Genomic DNA, 18743 nt, shown 5'->3' with positions numbered 1-18743 from the left:
AGGCTGCCTAACCCAGGAGGAAAGGTCTCATACAGAGCACTGTGAAACACAGCTTTACTGCAGATGTGAGTTGAATAAATACTCATGGTGAGCTCCCAGCACTGTATTACTGGGGTATCGTGATATCATTGCATTCCACTGTGGCTGCAACTAATGACTACAGCAAGGTGTGGAACATACCAAAGGTGAAACGGTTTTAAAGGAATGAGCATTTCGCATTGACAGCATGCAAAGCATCAGCCCCTCTCCCTCCCTCCCTGTTGCTCCTGGATGCGCCCCCCTGCATTGTCTCTGGAGACAGGTGGGGAACGACGCTGAAGGAGCAAGGTAAGTTCTCTACCTGGGATGAAGGGGGACTTAGTGGGGCTCACGCTTTAGCCCTGGTGTGGTTGGGTGGTGGGGACTTAGGGAGCCTGGGCCTGGCTGCAGACCAGGGTTCCAGCCATGGAGCTTCAGGTGCCAACAGCAGGCTCTCAGGCACTGACCCCCAGCTCTTCTCTGGCCTCACAGCCCTGGCCTTCAGCCACGGGTCTTCAGGCTCCAACCCCTGGCAGCGCAGCCGCAGGCTCCAATCCCTGGCTCTCGCCTATGGCGTCAACCCCCAATCCCGGTGGCAGCCACTGTCCCCAGGTGCTGATCCCCGGCAGCACACTCCGAACCCCAGCCATGGTCGCTGGTCCTGGGTGCTGTCCCTGGGCTCCAGCAGCTCCCCAGCCCCGGCTGCCTGCCCTGGGTGCAGATCCCTGGCCTCAGGCTCCGGCGGGTGCTGGCTCTGGATCCTGACCCCTAGCCCTGGCTGCACAGCAACAGGTGTGGACCCCAAGCACCATCCCTGGTAGTGGCTGCTGGCCCCAGGCGCCAACGCCCGGCCACGCACTCCGATCCCCAGCCCTGACCATTGACACTGGACACTGCTCCTGGATGTCGACCCTGAGCTCCTGTGGGTGCTGGCCACTGGTGCCAATCCCTGGCTCTGGTCACATGGCATCAGGTGCCAACCCTGGGATCCAGCGGATGCTGGCCCTGGACACCGATACCTACCCCTTCCGCAGTCACGTGGCAGCAAATGTGGACCCCGAGTGCCAACCCCCGGCTACATGGCAGTGGATGCCAATCCCCAGCCCTGACCACACAGCAGCAGGTACTGACCCCCAGCCACCAATCCTCACCCCCCGACCATGCGGTAGCCGGGGCCCCCCGTCCATTGCACCTGGCCTCTGCTGCCTCCCCCAGCCCTGCATCCATCTTCCCTGCCCCCCGCTGCCTCAATCCCCACCCCATCCAGGTCTTAATTTGCCAGGACTTGCTGTGAAAAGTGATATTAACAAACACACAACTGGTGATTAGCAACTTTAACAAGAGCCTTAACACCAGGTGTCCTCTCTTCCCCCAGTGCTGGGAAGGGCTGGGCCCCAACTGGCAACACTGCTCTGCCAGGGCTCAGCCCTGCAAACAGTTTAGGGAGTGTGAGCAGAGCCAGTGGCAAATGCTCAGAGGGTCTGGGAGAGCAACAGCTCCATCCTGAGCTAGCCACCTGCACAGATTCATACAGCACCTAGCGTTTTCCATGTACGCTCCATCACAGGGCCCCACTTGTGCAGCCCTTCCTTCTATTGCCTAGGTTGATGTTCAAGTATCTCCTTCCCCTAACCCCGCACTCCTCTCCTGATCCCCTTCCCCAAATCTGCACTCCTCTCCTGATCCCCTTCCCCAACCCTGCATTTCCCCTGCTCCCCAAACCCTGCACTCCTCCCTGATCCCCAAACCTCACACTCCCCAACCCTGCACTCCTCTCCTGATCCCCTTCACCCCAACCCTGCAGTCCCCTGCTCCCAAACCCCACACTCTCCCAACCCTGAACAACTCTCCTAATCCCCTTCCCGCAAACCCCGCACTCCTCTCCTGATCCCCTTCCCCAAACCCCACACTTCCCCTGCTCCCCAAACTCTGCACTCCTCCATCCTTGCACTCCTTTCCTGATCCCCTTCCCCAACCCTGCATTTCCCCTGCTCCCAACCCTGCACTCCCCTGCTCCCCAACCCCGCACTCCTCTCCTGCTCCCCAACCCTGCACTCCCCTGCTCCCAACCCCACACTCCTCTCCTGATCCCCAACCCTGCACCTCCCCCTGCTCCCCAACCTCCGCACTCCTCTCCTGATCCCCAACCCTGCACCTCCCCTGCTCCCCAACCCCGCACTCCTCTCCTGATCCCCCACCCTGCACCTCCCCTGCTCCCAACCCCGCACTCCTCCTGATCCCCAACCCTGCACCTCCCCTGCTCCCCAAACCCCGCACTCCTCTCCTGATCCCCAACCCTGCACCACCCCCGGCTCCCCCACCCCCCCACTCCACTCCAGAGCCCCAACCCTGCACTCCCCTGCTCCCCAACCCCGCACTCCTCTCCTGATCCCCAACCCTGCACTCACCCCTGCTCCCCAAACCCCGCACTCCTCTCCTGATCCCCAACCCAGCACCTCCCCATTCTCCCCCACCCCCCCACGACACTCCGGATCCCCAACCCAGCACCAACAACAGCTCCCCCACCCCGCACTCCTCCGGAGCCCCTTCCCACAATCGCCTCCTGCCCCGCACTCCCCCGCGGCCTGAGCCTCCCGCGCCAGGCACTCGGTGCCGCCGGACTTAGTGCTGTGAACTCCAGGTGAGAGAGAGAGGGAGGTTTGGAGGAGGAAATCAAATACATCCAGAGGGGAGAATGCGAAAGGTCTGCAACAGGGCAGGCTGAGACTTTTATCTCCCTTCCCCCCACCCCCCGCAGGAGGGGAAACTGAGGCACTGAGTGATCAGATTCCCCTCTCCAAATTATTTGCAAAGGAGGAGGACGGGGGCTCCTATCCAAACCAGTTCCCTTCCCATCAACTCTGCTTTCCCTGCTGCAAGACCGCTGTAGGGGCTGAATATTTTCATTAAATTATGGCTCCTTCGTTTGCCCTACAACAATGAAATAGACCGGCTTGATGGGGGGGAATAGCCCCCCCCTAAAGCTTTGTGGATATTAAGGTTTTTTTGTGGGGGGGGACATGATAATATTCTAGATCAAATTCAATCAAATGCCCAGCTCAGCTTTCTAGCCATCCAGCAGGGAAGGTAGGTGCTTTTGGTGCAGAGTGGTCGCAAAACAGGGGTGAATTTAGCGGGGGTTTGTGGGGTCTGCTTGAAATCCCACCCGATGCAGCCACACAGAATCATTGGCAGCGCTGGGAGAGGCCAGGAGTGGAAGCAGGTGCCCTGGGGGTGGGGGGACATTTGCCCTCAGTCCTGGGCTCTGGGATGGACTAGGCTGGGTGGTGGGTTCAGTCTAGTCTTCCTGCCTGTTGCTCTCACTGGGGTTTGTGGTTTTCATCTGGCTCCACCAAAAAGATCAAACAAGCCCAGTAGAAAAGGGGAGTGAGAGAGGCAGGAAGGAGTTTGTAAGGGGTTTAAGTGACCCATCAGCGAAAGAGTAAAACCAGAGTTTGACTGGGTTTCCCCCCAGCCACCACTCCTGCAAACACTGAGCAAGGGGCAGCTCCATCCCCCACTGAGGCTATGGTGAGGGACAGGAGGAAGGAAGCCACATGGCAGTCCCTTCCCCCCAGCACCCCCCTCCAGCCCCCAAACTCTGTCCCAAAGCCTGCACTCACCCCTCTGCATGCCCTCCCAGAGCCTGCACCCCTCCACCCTTCCTGCACCCCACCCCGTGCCCCAGTCCGGAGCCTGCACCCAGCACCCAAACTCCGTCCCACTCAGCCCTGGGCAAAGCTCCTTGGTCTGGCTCCCAGCCCCTCTCCAAGGGTTGCAGCTGTCTGGAGGTGCTGCCTTCCACACCTTCCTCATTCACACCTCATTCATTCAATAGGGCAATTGATTACAAAGTGGAGAGAAGATCTTATTCTACTTCTAGCAAAAAGACATTTTTCTTTTACCTTAATTACACTACCTTAGGGGCCTGCTATAACATATTACTAAGGTTCAATACAAAGTCATGTAAAAGTTATACAAAAATGCATAATGCAGCGATTTATCTACAACTCCATTGATTGACTGCTGTGTGCAGTAATATAGTGACCCCTGGGTCTTTGAATAAGACTATATACTGGGGGCGGTGCAGCAGCGAGTCGGGGCGTGGGGGTGGGCATGGGGCTGGTGGGCACTGTGGTGTGCTGTGAGCCAGCTGGGGGTTTTGGGGCTGGCTTGGGGGTTTCTGGCAGGGGAGGGAGAAAGTGAAAGGAGGCGAGTGGTGGGTGGGGGACTGACTAGGAGGGACGCAGCAAGTCAGTGGGGGACTAGGGGGTGAAGAGGAGTGTGATGGTGGGGCCGAGCGGGGAGGGGGTGGGTCCTATTTTACTGCTGTGATCTGGTCACCCTATGTGTGCCAGGTTTCAGAGTAGCAGCCGTGTTAGTCTGTATCTGCAAAAAGAACAGGAGTACTTGTGGCACCTTAGAGACTAACAAATTTATTTCAGCATGAGCTTTCATGGGCTACATAGCACTTCTTCGGTTGCATAGAATGTTATACTTCTTTTTGCCTTGTGGTGCCGTTTCTTAACCCTCACCCTCAAACCTTCCTCTTTGGCCCACTGCTGTTTTGATGGGGTGGCGCTGAGTTAGGTGTGTTTGTTTCTGAGAGGCTAGCTGCGTTGGTGGGGGGCAGTGTTTCCACGGGGCTGGGCAGTGCTGGGGGGAAGGAGGGGGCATAAAATAAACATTATTGAAGAAAATCAGTTGTACAACTATCAAAACAAATTATTTTCCTAATATGAAAGTGAAAATCTATAATTAATATTCTTTTAGAATGTGGTGACTTCTATCAATATGGGCAAGAGATCAAGAGATATTGGTAGAAAGTACCCAAGTGGGAGTAAGAAAAGAGCCATATACAATATTATGTAGTAATATATCATTTTGTTATGTATCTAGTCATGGAAAGTAAATAATACATGTAAGAAATGAAAGGTGGTTTTTTTAAGTGTTTTTTTTTTTAAGTCATCCCTGCCAGGGCCCCGTCAAAACTGTTCGAATTAGGCCCCGCACTTCCTAAAGCTGGCCCTGGGAGACAGGTACCTAGCGCCTCCCTCCCCCGCAGTCTGTAAGAGAACCTGTGTCTCCCTGTTTGGCTGCAGACTTTAAAGCCTATCATAAAGTATCCACATTTCCTCATATAGTGTTTATACAGACATTTCACAATGATATTAAGCACCAGGGGGTCATTTGTTTTCAGAAAAACCTCACCCCGTACTCTCGTATAACACAGCACTATTGTATCCAGTCAGTTGATTCAGTTGATTATCACATGAAGTTCAGACCAGTAAATCTTTGCAATGGACCCTTCTGAAAAATAAAACCCAGAAGAGCTTCTCTCTCCTGCTGGGCGTAGACACCAGGCTGTCTTGTCCCCCGCTTCTCAGTGTGAGCTTTGATGGGTCTGTGTGCGGCTTGAATGTAAACTGAGGTAAACACACAGTCCTTCACTTAGGATCAATCTGTTTAACAACTCCCCCGGCATATGGAGTTTGAACTCATTTTAGTGACCATTCCAGTGTATGTCCATAACTCTTAGCACCCATCGCGTACATATATCCCACAGGGATATGAATGGTCAGAGAGTTATCAGTTTTCAAATGATACCTCACAATGCGTATTGTGCACAAAGATTGTTACAGTCGTGTGTAGGGTGTGAATCCTGGGGTCTAGTGTCACTGCACACATGGTCTGTCGGCACCAAAGATGAGGAAGAACTGGGGTATGATGGGGAGCCAGTCTAGGAGGCAGGGGGACAGGGTTCAGATGACCAGTCGCAGAAACACAACAAGGAGGAGGACCCTGGGAACGGTGGCAGACAGACTGGCACCATTCGGACTGACAGTGGTAGTGAAGTTCACCACCTTGAAAGTCACACCAGGCACGTTCTCCTGGATCCAATCGTTGTGGGCGTTCGGGCGGTTGTAGACCCCGAGGTAACCAGGAGCAACAGCAAGTTCAGAAGGAGATGACAAGCCTGCTGGACAGGGAATAATTAAAGAGTCAAACAGTCCCTGGGTTGAGGAGGTCGTTTTGCTGACGTTTACAGGGAGCTCCTCCCGAGTGTGGGGGGCAGAATGGGAGGAAGCACAAAGGGGCTTGTTTGAAGATTTAACCAGGGCGTGATGGGGGTTAGCATCATGGGCCATGCAACTGCGGACACTGTGTGCCCTTAGCTCTGGGGTGGGCAAACTGCCCTGTCTGCAGGCGCTGCCCCTGGAGCTCCCATTGGCTGTGGTTCCCAGCAACGGGAGCTGCAGGGGTGGTGCTTAGGACACAGGCAGCGTGTGGAGCCTCCTGGCTTTCCCTAGGCATAGAAGCCGGATTGGGGATGTGCTGCTGCTTCTGTGAGCCACACGGAGACATGGCACTCGCGTTTTTGTCGCTCTTATCTGGACTCTCTGCAATTGGGCCACATCTTTCCTGAAAAGTGGTGCCCAGAACTGGACACTAGACTCCAGCTGAGGCCTAATCAGTGCGGAGTAAGGGCAGAAGAATCACTTCTTGTGTCTTGCTTACAACGTTCCTTCTCTTGCCTCCATATTACAAGTGGCAAACAGAGGGAGACTAACCCCAGGTTTTTAAAAGGTATTTAGGCCACATAAATCCCATTGGTTTCAATGGGAATTAGGAACTGAAATCCCTTTAAAATATCTGGCCCTAAGTGATTTGCTCAAGATCACAAAGGAAGTCTGCAGTGGAGGCGGAATTTAAACTCAGACCCCTCAAGTCTTAGATGAGTGCCATAACCTCTGGACCATCCTTCCTTTCTCCTGTGTGTGTCTAATGACGTGTTTCTGTCTATCTAACCCCAGACATAACCATGTCTCTGTCTATCTATCCCCATAGAAAAACATCCGTCTGTCTAGTGTCTACCTGTCTATCACCTTTTCATAATTAAAGCAGGAGCTATGCTACGATAAGAAGTCAATTAAAACCACAAACTAGGAATAAACTCTGATAAGTTCAATAATCAGCATTCTTGTTGAAATCAGTAAGATTATGTTCACACTGGTTCACTGTATATTAACTGAAGAGATATGAATGAAGAGCCAAGTTAAGCAGCAGGAGCTGAATTAAAACTATGGGTGAGACCCTCATGCCTACTCTGGCTTCTTGCACAGCCTAAAACTGGAGTTCTGCAGTGGGGAAGCAGAGACAGCAAGTGAGTTTGGAAAAGCTTCCCTCCAAAGAAAAGGACCCTAATGAATACCAAGTAAAACATCTCCCTCTCTCCCGTGCTCACATGCAGTATCTTATCATCCTGTACAACCTATGGCTACAAATCTCTATAATTTACCGTGAGTGACTGGAGACAGTGGCAGGACCAGTCTGTCCTTCTCAGAAGATAGTTCATTAGCAGAGTCATAAAGCAACTTCCTAGAGAATCTCCACCTAATGGGCCACAATGAATTGCAGGTCAAACAGCATCAAGAAAGATGATTCCCTTGGAAGCTAGGTGGGTCCTGATGATCCTGTTCCTTCTCCCGCTTCAAACTAAGAAGAAAACTCAACTATGCAAGAGAGATTTCATTCCATTGTTGGTGTGTATCCACCCCGAACCCATGAGACCTTCCATGGGGGCAGAGAATGGTGCACTGGGGAAGCGCAGTCCATTCTGTACTGTCTTTATTCACAATATTCTCTCTCCAGAGCTGTCGACTGGGAATATTTCACCAGCACAAAACTTACTCTGGGAAATTTTAAATGAAAATGTTTGATATTCAAATAAATGAAGCACCTTTTTAGAAAGAAAAAAAAAGAAGAAAAAACCCTCCATTAAACAAGATTCTTTGAAACCAAGGGGTCTTGCCCCAGCATGCGGAGCCTGACTCGACTACATGAGGTCCCTTCCACCCTACATTTTCATCTTCATATGCACAGCGTATGAAATCTTTTAACTCGTTACAGCACAATGGACCAGACACGCGGTTGGTATAAATCACCATAGCTCTGCTGATGCTGATGGATCCGTGACAACTGATGCCAGGTGATGATCTGTCCTGATATTCCCAAACTCTGACATGCAGCGTTCAGGATAGTTTAGGCAGTTGGTCCCATTTCACTGCAAGTTATTTTGTGAGAGAAAACGAAGACAACATTTTGGGGTCAAAAGCATCAGCACTTTGAGAACAGAAAAACCATCTTTTCTCTTGGTTGACAGAATGGATTTTGGAGTTTTCCTCGGGTATTAGAACTGCAAGAAAAATTGACCTCTCATCTTAGTCTTTGCCCCGTAATGTTAAAGCTTGTTGCAAGATAGAGATCTCGCTCTCTTGAACTCAAATGGATTGTGTAATGGGAGGTGGGGTTTATTTGTTCTGCCAACACCAGGGGACAGAATTCCTCAGAGCTCTGAATCACAAGTCAGGCACAAGCGGAGTGAGTGTGTCGTTAAAATACCAGTTGCATTTCCTGGCAGCAGGAGGTAGTTAGACACCAATATATGGTCTTCAAATATTGTTCAAGTTCTTAGACATGTTGATGCTTCCTTTTGTCTTTCCCTCTGTTTTATGCAGTTCATGTATCTGAAAATCCCCCCTAGCAAGAAGCACGTCCAATCACAAATACACTTAGAGGAGCATGGCAAGATTTTAATCAATATCTGCCAGGATTAGAGCTGTGAAGACGGTTTCTTTCAGAGCAGCAGGACTAGACGTCTGGATGTTGCACAGCCAAAGGGCAAGGAGCATTCTGCTGCTGAGCGCTGAGCGAGAAGGAACATTTGCAGCAGCAGCATGAGAGGGTCCAGGACTCCAGTAAAAAGTCAGGAAATGCACCTGTTGAGTCTGAACTTTTTATGAACTGAAACTTAACTCAGACTTCATGTCTCTATCTGAAACTTTTAATCAAAAAGCTCTGACCTGCGAACTACTCATGACACCTCCTCCCAATAAGTAGCCATAAGTAGCCATCTCCTCTTTGTCTTCTCCAATTTACATTTTAACCTGTTTTATCCTGTAGAATCTTGATTGATTATGCATAACCATTATAATCTGTTAATCACTTTGTTTACTTCTGTGTATAAACATTGATGCTCACCCCTAATAAACTTGCCACACTTACTCCGAAGCTTTGCTTTTAAGCTAAGGATTGTGTAAGCCCGTTGATCAACGAGTTGTTGTCTGGTCTCTGACAGATTTCTGAGCCCTATACCAACTCCGCACGAACTCGGGTGCTAAAGAGGTAAGTAAAACTTGCTTTTTACCTAACACACCTGCCCGTGCCCGTCCGATTCAGATCTCGATTGAGTGCTGCCAAGGCCCCCAGCAAAGAGCCTGTCATGCCACATGCCATTTAGCTGAGCCCTGGTGGGATCCTTATCAGGCAGGATAATGAGGGTGATGCTGCAGCTGGGAACAGGGAAGATCCTGCCAATGGCCCTAAAGGCCAGGATGTGACCTCACATCAGATCAGGAGGACCAGTTTGGAGACAATAGCAGTGAAAACTCTGCAGAGGGGGATGTGCCTGGCCAGAGACCGGAAGTCCACGTGGTTACTGCAGCTCTCTAACCCCTCCCTCCCATTGTTCTCTAGAGAAATTGGACTTTCAACACTGAGGATTTGGTAGGTTATGGCCAAATCAGTTACTGTCCTGGATATTATGCCCTTCATTGCTGTGTGTGTCTGGGGGGTTGTGCAGATGCCACAACATTTGCATGGCCTCCTCTCCTTCCTCCTCCTCCACCAGCCTCTGCTGGGCACAATCCCAAGTGGATGCAGGGCACTGGGGTGGAAAGGTTTCGGAAAAGCCAGCTTTGCTGTTTATCCAAGAGTTCAGAGTATGGGCTGTACGGCTTGTGCTGAAGCCCACGGTCGGTAGCAAGTTCACAACTAGAAATCAGTGCCCCTCGGTCCGTTTCACCGCAGGCAGGCAGGTGGGGTTGGAGGGGTTCAAACACGGCTTGGGTCAATGCTCTCCATCCTAGCTCAGGCTTTGGTTGGTTTCCTTCATTTCTCTCCCAGTCCTGGTAACTTATTCTGGAAAGTTTCTCAGGCAGCAGGAATTCTCCATGGCCTTTCAGGAGAACTGGGAGTGCAAACCTGCTCAGGCCTTCATAATAGCCAGGTCCCTACCAAATTCAGGGCTCACTTTGACTAGTTTACAAACCTCTGGCCTTGAAATTGACCAACGTCACCATTTCGATGTTTCCACCTGACATTTCATGGTATTGTAACCATGGGGGTCCCATCAACCTGGGAGAATGGGGGAGTTCAGAGGTTGTTGTGGTGGGGTCACAGCATTGCCACCCTCACTTCTGTGCTGCCTTCAGACCTGGGCTCCAAGGGCAGCAGCCAGCAACCTTTCTGAAGCTAGAGGAGGTTCCCACATGTGCAGGTGGGGCCCTGCTGTTGGCAGCACCTCAGCTCCTACCGACTACTTGGGAGCACCTTGGCTCCTACCATTTTCGGGGCATCCAGAGAAATGGACCCTTGAGCCCCAGAAAGAACTGCAAGGGAAGCCCTGAGCACTCACTGCAGAGGCCAGGCAGAAGCCCCGAGCCCAGGCACCTAGAGCGCCAGCAGGAGTGGGGAGGGGCATGAAAGTCCTGAGCCCGGTGCCCCAGCACTGGCTGCAGCCACAGGGGGCCAGAAGCTCTGAGTCCGGGCACCCAGAGACGTGAGTGGAGCAGAACTGCCAAGAGCAAAGCCCTGAGCCCAACGCCGGGCTGATGCAGCGCACTCACTTCTGCATTGCCTCTGCAGGTGCGTCTGATATCCCCACGGAGAGGAAGTCCTGTCCCCAGCCGGGCAGAGAAACAGCTAGGAGGCCCCTACTGGGTTCTCCTGGCTGAGGGGTCCAGCAGGACGGGGAGATCGGATTTCACAGGGCAGGGCTAATTCGATCTAGCCAAAAAAGGCACAACAAGAACCAACAGCTGCCAGCTGAAGCCAGAGAAATTCAAATGAGATGTAGGCACACAGTTTTGACAGTGAGGAGACTAGCCACTGGAACAAATTACCCAGGGGAGAGGTGGAGTCTCTGTTTCCTGGTGTCTTGTCGTCAAAACTGCCTGTCATTCTGGAAGGTGCCTTTTAGTGACTTACAAGCAATTGGGCTTCATATGGTGCAAAGTGCGTGAAATTTCATAGCCGGTGAAATAGAGGCCACATTAGGAGACTGAATTGTTTCATAACCTCTATGAAAAGCTCAGTGTGGGGTGCGGAACAGACTCTGCTGTTTTGCTGGGTGGCCTGGCTGGTCCCCAGAATCAATAATGAGCAAGTGGGGTGATCCAGGCTGCAGCTCAAACATCCAGCTGGGCTGGCCAGGGGCAGACATCAGGCCTGCCAGGGAAAGGTGGGTGCGGCAGTGACTTCACAAAGGCCTTTGGCAGGAACTCAGCCTATTGGGCAAAGATGATGAGGCGTCTGTGACCTCACAGAGCTCCCTTGCCAACAGCCAGGCAGGACAGGGATGCGGGGCAGGGGGAACCTCGCAGAGCCCTGTAGCCTTGCTGCAGCAAGCCTCCATCTCGTGGTCTCTCAGAGACAGTTGCTGTAGGAGAGAGTCTGTGCGTGTGTTTCTCATTTCTGTGTGTTTCTCATTTCCCTCAGCCAGGAGAACCACAAAGATATTGTCATCTGTGTAGAAGGTAAGAAAAAATACAGGCTCTAAATACAAGATAGGGGACTCTATCCTAGCAGATTCAAAGGCATCACCACCCTCCTAGGGAAAAAGTTTGTGCTAATATCTGAGCTTTCCACCCTGCAACTTGAGAGCATTGCTCCTTGTTCTGTCATCTGCCAGCTCTAAGATTTCGTGAGAATCAATCTTTCATTAGGAAAATAATTCAAAAACGCAAATACAAAACACTTTGAGTGAAATCAACCCCTCCTGATCTTTAGTGTCTGGGAGTGTGGGCCTTGGGGGCCAGACTGAGACCCTCATGGGCTAGTAACACCCAAGAAGCCAGTAAAATAATTCCAGTTCTCTTACCATCCAAGCCTCCCTAATCCAAGGAACAGCTGAGGGCTGAGGGAGACAGAATGTCTAACTCATGACTGAAAATACAAAGATGTGTTATTGGCTTTGGTTGGGGGACAAGTAACAAATCTGTTGGGATTCTTGCCCCAAACAACAATCGCCCATTGTCCTTTAGAGCACGAGGACCCTAACGCGCCTGACTTGCTCAAATCTCTCTCCTGCTAGGGCTGAGAGAATTTTCTCCATCCCCCATGATACCGAGGGAAAGAGAAAAGAAGTGACCTCTCTGGTCACACAGCAAGGGCATGCCAGAGCTAGAAAGAGAAGCATAAGAAAGAAGTTGTATCAAAATGTTTTGCATTTCAAACTAACAAATTTCTTAAACAAAGGCAATTTGATGTGTGGTTAGTGAAGTGAAATGATACATTCTTGTCTCCACGAGTTTCTAGATTGATGAACCAGTAGATCTATCCCCTAGTTTTTATCCCTAGATTGAGGGAGGAAAACAAGTTTGCCTGTTTTGAGAATTCCCAATGGTTTTCTTGAATTTCAACAAACTAGTTGATTGAACTGAACGATTTGAATAAACTGAAAGGAAGACAATATTTTCTGCACCTTTCAAGGAAGCTACTGCTGCCCAAAGCTGGGTTAGCATTTCAGCTACTTTGCTTCCGGGGCCTTAGCTATCACATCAGTGGTGCGACTGTCTGAAAAGCTTGGCAGTGAACATGTTCTACTGAACGTTATTTTTTCTCTTCTATTTAAATTATTTAAAAGATTGTCATAAATTGGGCCCTTATCAGAGGTTGTCAATTTCCAATATAATTATGACAGTGAGGGAGACTAGCCACTGGAAGAAATTACCCTGGGGAGAGGTGGAGTCTCTGTTTCCTGGTGTCCTACCATCATAACTGGTTGGGAAGGTGCCTTTTAGTGAATTACAAGCAATTGGGCTCAATAGGGTGCTAAGAGTGTGAAATTTCATAGCCCGTGAAATAGAGGCCACATCAGGAGACTGAATTGTTTCACAACCGATGCCTCTATGAAAACTCAGCGTGGGAGTGCGGAACAGACTCTGCTGTTTTACTGGGTGGCCTGCTTGCTCCCAGAATCAATAATGAGCAAGTGGGGTGATCCAGGGTGCAGCTCAAACATCCAGCTGGGCTGGCCAGGGGCAGAGGTCAGGCCTGCCAGGAAAGGTGGGTGTGGCAGTGACTTCACAAAAGCTTTTGGCAGGAACTCAGCCCATTGAGCAAAGACAATTAGTTGGGAATTGGTCCTGCTTTGAGCAGGGGGTTGGACTAGATACCTCCTGAGGTATGATTCTATGAGTGAGGCATCTGTGACCTCACAGAGCTCCCTTGCCAACAGCCAGGCAGGACAGGGATGTGGGGCAGGGGGAACCTCGCAGAGCCCTGGAGCCTTGCTGCAGCAAGCCTCCATCTTCCCTTTACCAGTTAAAGGTTATGAGCAGACAATGGCTGGAAGTTGAAGCTAGACCAATACACACTGGAAATAAGGCGAGGAGCATTTTTAACATCAGAGTTTGGAGCAATTCACTGAGGGTTGTGCTGGATTTTCCACAACTGGCCTCTTTTAAAATCAAGCGTGGGTGTTTTACTAAAAACCTGTTCTAATTCCTATGGGAATTATTTTGAGGCACATTCTATGGCCGAAGTGAAACAGAAAGTCAGACGACAGTGGTTTCCTCTGGGCTTGGAATTAATCTGTGACTCGCTGGGGGCGTTTGGAATGTGGCCATTTTGCTTCCCTCTTCCTCCTTCCCTCTTGTCCCTTCTTCTCAATTGGAAAACGGGTCACCAGAAAAGCCTGATTTCCACCCTGTGCCCTTCCATTAGTGCTGTAAGCTGAAGGGCATTGTGACTTGAGTGAATTCAGCCAGTCAGTGCTAACTCTCCACAGGTGATTTGCATAAGTCAGTAAATGAGCCTGCAGGTTTCCGTGGGAGCGATGCCCAAGGCAGGGCTCAGGCTTCGGGTTTATGCTCCGGGTTAGTGGAGTCAGGGAGCGACAGGTGGCTGAGTTACCTCTGGTGTCACAATGTTACTGCTCAGGTTCCTCTGCCTGCTGCACCACCTGGGCAGTGACTGTCAAGGGGAAGGTTTTGTGGATTTGAAACTTAGAAACCAGGAAGCGCAGGAGAGGAATGGCTTAGAGAGTTTGGCAGTAAAATGTAGGTTTTGAGGCAATATCCTGTGCAATTGCTACTGGATCCGGGACGGAGACAGCATTCCTGCCCCTCCCACCACCTCTTAGCTGGGCCTACATAAAAGAGACTAGCTAGAGTTTTGCACGCTTGTTTGTTTGAGGCTGAGCAAATAAGGCCCAACAGATTACTGCTAGGATGAATTTTGCTGCCTCCTCTCCTTGACTAGAATACAAGCAGTTTCTGATTCTCTCAGATGAAGTAGTTCTTTTAAAATCAAGGGCAAGACCAATCAGTGGCTTTTTCACAGCCCAACCCCAATCCCCCCAAAAGAGATTTTATTTTTATTTAAACTGGGTGTTTTAAATTTATATTGAAAAAGTTTTTTTTTTTTAAACTTATCCAGTATAAAATTTGAAATGATGACAAGTGATGTTAAGGCCTCTAGTTGCTCCAGCCTATTAAAGTAATTTAAATAAGTACATATATGAAGAAGTCCATGTTTGCTGCCAAGTGTCAGAGGAAGTCAAAGCACTGAACTGTTGGAAGTCATTGCCTAAGCACCTGGGCATCCAGAAGTTATTGAAACACTCAGCCAGATTTTGGCAGCACTAGCCTCTTCTGCGGGTGCAGAAAGAATATTTTCTTCATTCCAGTTGATGCAGCTACTTCATTCAAATGTAAGAAACTGATTGGGAGTTCGAAAAGGATGAAGGCTTCTTTTCCCTTGTAAAATATGAATAAAGGCTAGAGAGGAGGAGGTGTGAGCTACTACTTCTAAAATCTGGAAGGACATTATGAGCAGGAACAATCAGTTCAGGGCACGAACTAGAGATACTTCTTTACCTCAGTTTGTTTGAAATGAAACCAAATGGTTGAGTCAACCTTTTTGTTTTTCTGTATCCTGCAAAACCAGCAAGTCAACATGTTTGAATGGATCCCTATTCCTAGCATCATAGAAGACTAGGGCTGGAACAGACCTGAGGAGGTATCTAGTCCAACCCCCTGCTGCAGGCAGGACCAACTAACTTCATCATCCCAGCCAGGGCTTTGTCAAGCTGACCTTTTAAAAACTTGTAAGGATGGAGATTCCACCACCTCCCTAGGGAACCCATTCCAGGGCTTCACCACCCTCCTAGTGAACTAGTGTTTCCTAATAGCCAAGCTAAGCCTTCCACAGTGCAACTTGAGACCATTGCTCCGTGTTCTGTCATCGGCCACCACTAAGAATTTCATGATAATCAATCCTCATTAGGAAAATAACTCAAAAATACAACTACAAAACATTTGGAATGAAATCAATCCACCCTGACCTGTAGTGTCTGGGGGTGTGGGCCTCTGAGGCTAGACTGAGACCCTCATTGGCTAGAACCACCCAGTGAGCCAGTAACAATATCCACTCCTGTTACCGTCCAAGCCACCGCAATCCAAGGAACAGCTGAGGGCTGCAGGAGACAGAAGGGTGCTGAGAGGGTCTAACTCATGACTGCCAACCCAGAGATGTGTTATTGGCTTTGGATGGGGAACAAGGAGCAAATCCGTCAATCACTACAACAGGTCCCACTCAGAGCCAGGAGACTGGGAATCGAGTCCTGCTGGCACTTCCCAGCTCTGGCTTTCTGGAGGAGGAGGAAGACCCCAGCTCCCTAGCTGACCCTGAGGCACCTTCTGGGCCCAAATGGAGGTGGCCCCGGGTACAGCTATGGAGTGTCCCAGGAACGTTCCGCTAGTGGCATTGTATTGTTTTCACAGCCAGTTTCGATATCTGGTGTCTACCCCTTGCCCTGCTGGCAGGGCATTGAGCGGCACCCGTTGCCGGCCACCTGGGTGTGGAGATTGAAGAGGGTGAAGAGAGGAGCAACCCTGAGCATCTGCCATCCTGCTCCATCTGATCTAGAATAAGTAAGTGGAGTTCTCCAGAACCATCCCCAGTGTGGTGGGAATATCCCACCACTACGGCTCCCAGCCCGTCCCTTGTCAGGGTTTGTTCCCCAGGTTGAGGGTTCCTGTGCCCTGGGGTGGGATGTGACGGGAGGAGAAATTGCCTCAGCAAAGGGGAGGTGGGCAGGGGAGCAGGCAGGCTCGTTAATGAGAGGCTGCTTTGAAGCCAGACTCATGGCTGCTCCCCACTCTGTTCCAGGATGGAGCGAATCAGGCAGATGCTCAGGAGGAAGGCCGGGCAGGTGGCTCCACAGCCAGAAGACGACATCAGGCAGCCTGCCCAGGCGGAGAGCGGCCCCTCTGTCCCCACGGGCGGGGAAGAGGCTCGTGGCCAGGGGAAAGGGAGGAGCTGCTTCTCCTGCTGGAGGAGGCGGAACACAGTAGCTCCTCTAGCTGACCCTGAGGCACCATCTGGGCCGAAACGGAGGTGGCCCCGGGTTCAGCTGTGGAGCAGAGAGCCAGGGGAGGGCAGGAGCCGGGGACGGCAGCTCTGGGGCTTCCTTTGCAGGAAGCCAAGGAGCCAGGAGCTGCGCCCCAGGGCCCAGCAGGAGCCGCCAACCACCATGGCAGCTGAGGGGCCCTGCGCCAGCCCAACCCTGGCCCCCGAGGAGCCTCCCGCCAGCCCCAGCCTGGCCCCAGAGGAGCCTCCCGCCAGCCCCAGCCTGGCCCCAGAGGAGCCTCCCGCCAGCCCCAGCCTGGCCCCAGAGGAGCCTCCCGCCAGCCCCACCCTGGCCATGGAGGAGCCTCCTGCCAGCCCCGAGCAGGAGTTGAGGGACTGCGGCGCTGCAGACACCAGCAGCTCCGCATTCTCCTGCGGGGCCAGAAGCTCCTCCGTGCGGTCTGGCAGCCCTGTCTTTCAAGGCTCCTTCTTTGGAGGTGAGGGGAGACCCAGGGGAAAGGGAGGAGGACTGGGGCGGTGGGGGACTAGTAACACCCTGTGCCCATCGGCTCGCCAAGGCGCGGGACTGACCCACGTGACCCCACTAACACCAGTGGGGGTGGCACAGACACGCCCCATGGCAGGGGATGCTGGGCGGAGTTGGGGAGCTCCAGCCTCCCTGATCATGTTGGGGTGGGGGGCTGACTGCCACAGGGCCCTGAGGCTGATGGGGCTGAGGGCATCTCTGGGAGGGGCAGGGTGGGGCCCTGGCCGCCATGCGGCTCCTTACAGAGAAAGGGAAACATGGAGCCTTCTCTGTCCACTGCATCCCCCCAGCAGCAGAAGGGATTAAACTTTCTCCTTCCCTCCCTGGTGCAGATACCTCCAGTGCCCAGGTGTCGTGGCCTGAGGAGGAGGAAGAGGAGGAGGAAGAGGAGGAGGAGGAGCAAGACATCATCTTGGTGATCCAGCAGCACCTGCAGGGCAGAGCTGAGGTACAAAAATCCCCCAGCTGCGCTGCCACCCAGTCTGTCCTGCTCCTTGTTCCGTCCCCACCCAGGCAGGGGGTCTTGCACAAGAGAATCCCTCATCCCCAATGGGGGGACACATCTCCTCTGTTATCTGGCACCCCAAAGTGGGGACATTTGTCCCACACAGGCCAAGGTCCTCGCAGACACTGTCCAAGTTCCAACCCCTGTCTGCGCAGGGAGACACTGGTTTTGGGAAGCGGGCGGCTTTCCCTGTCCAACCCCATGGAGGTCCTGAGCCCTGGAGCTGGTTTGGGTCTGGGGTCCAGGGCATGTGCCTTGATCCTGACGTGCTGTTCATGGATCAGGGGTTCAGAGGGGATTGCGTTACCCCTCCGTGGCTGATCCCAGCCTTCCTTCCTCTCCTCATTCTCTGATCTCCTGCCTGGACTCTCCCGGGGATCCTACCTCCCACCCATTGCAGTTTGGCTGATCCATACTCTGCTGGGTACCAGGCCCTGCCCAGAGAACTGCTCAGAGCAAGGATTAATGAGGCAGCAGGCATCCGGCCATGAACTCTTGCTAAGTGTCCCTGGAGTGATGTGAATGGGAGAGGCCAGGATGCGCCTTTTGAGTCTTGCCAGGGCTCCTGGAGAATCCTCCTCATTGTCCCCTGACTGCTGTAGCCCCGTGTCCCATGACTGACGGGTGCTCCTCTTCTTGCAGGCTCTGCACAACCGCCATTTGCGGAGCCTGGACACCATCCTCAGGGGCTGCCTAACAGAGACCCCCACCGTGGAGAAGCTGCAGCACCTCCTGGAGGTGAGTAGAATGGACGGTCTGGGGTGGAATTGCCCCTGAACCCTGTGGGAGGGCAGCAAAGGAGAGACTAGAAGAGCCACATTTCCATTGTGTCCTCCCAGCTTGGACCCAGCCGGCCACACTTTCCCAGAGCTGCCAGTGCAGGGGGAAGGAGCTGGGACTGTCAGCCAGAGCTCTGCATGGTTGCATTAAGCACTAACAGTGAGCACCAGGCCTGGCTGGGGCCTGAGAGACTGAACCCCCTTTTCAAGCTCTGCGACCAGGGCTCGGCTACTCCACCCTGAGCACAAAGTCTCAGCCCCTGGGGGCGGGAGAGGCTGGTTTGTAGAGCATGCACGCCTGCCCGCTGACCCTCCTGCCTCCTTCTCCCGCAGCACATCCATCGCTCTCTCCTGGCAAAAACACCCAGGAGAGAGCCAGGGCCGTCCAGACCAGCGCGGCCCTGCTCCAGTTGCTACCTCCCGGCCTGGATTTGACGTAAGTGACCTCTGACCCCAGCGTCCTGCAGAGTCAAGTTCC

The 18743-nt window shown here is 52.3% G+C and overlaps 1 protein-coding gene and 1 long non-coding RNA gene across 4 annotated transcripts in view; one reads left to right on the top strand and one right to left on the bottom strand.

Annotated features, from left to right (window-relative positions):
- LOC120394448 (C-type lectin domain family 2 member B-like) overlaps nucleotides 1-18743 on the bottom strand; it is a 1239960-nt gene that overhangs the window by 531735 nt on the left and 689482 nt on the right. The gene's annotated exons all lie outside the window — the stretch shown is intronic.
- On the top strand, nucleotides 11497-16413 carry LOC120394469. The gene is made up of 3 exons (XR_005592295.1): nucleotides 11497-11615; nucleotides 15867-16016; nucleotides 16255-16413. It is a non-coding gene; the product is annotated as an uncharacterized LOC120394469 (long non-coding RNA).

Source organism: Mauremys reevesii, unplaced genomic scaffold (assembly GCF_016161935.1).
Source record: "Mauremys reevesii isolate NIE-2019 unplaced genomic scaffold, ASM1616193v1 Contig6, whole genome shotgun sequence".
Lineage (NCBI taxonomy): Eukaryota > Metazoa > Chordata > Testudines > Geoemydidae > Mauremys > Mauremys reevesii.
Note: the sequence above shows the minus strand (reverse complement) of the source record. Positions and strands in the feature narration are given on the sequence as shown.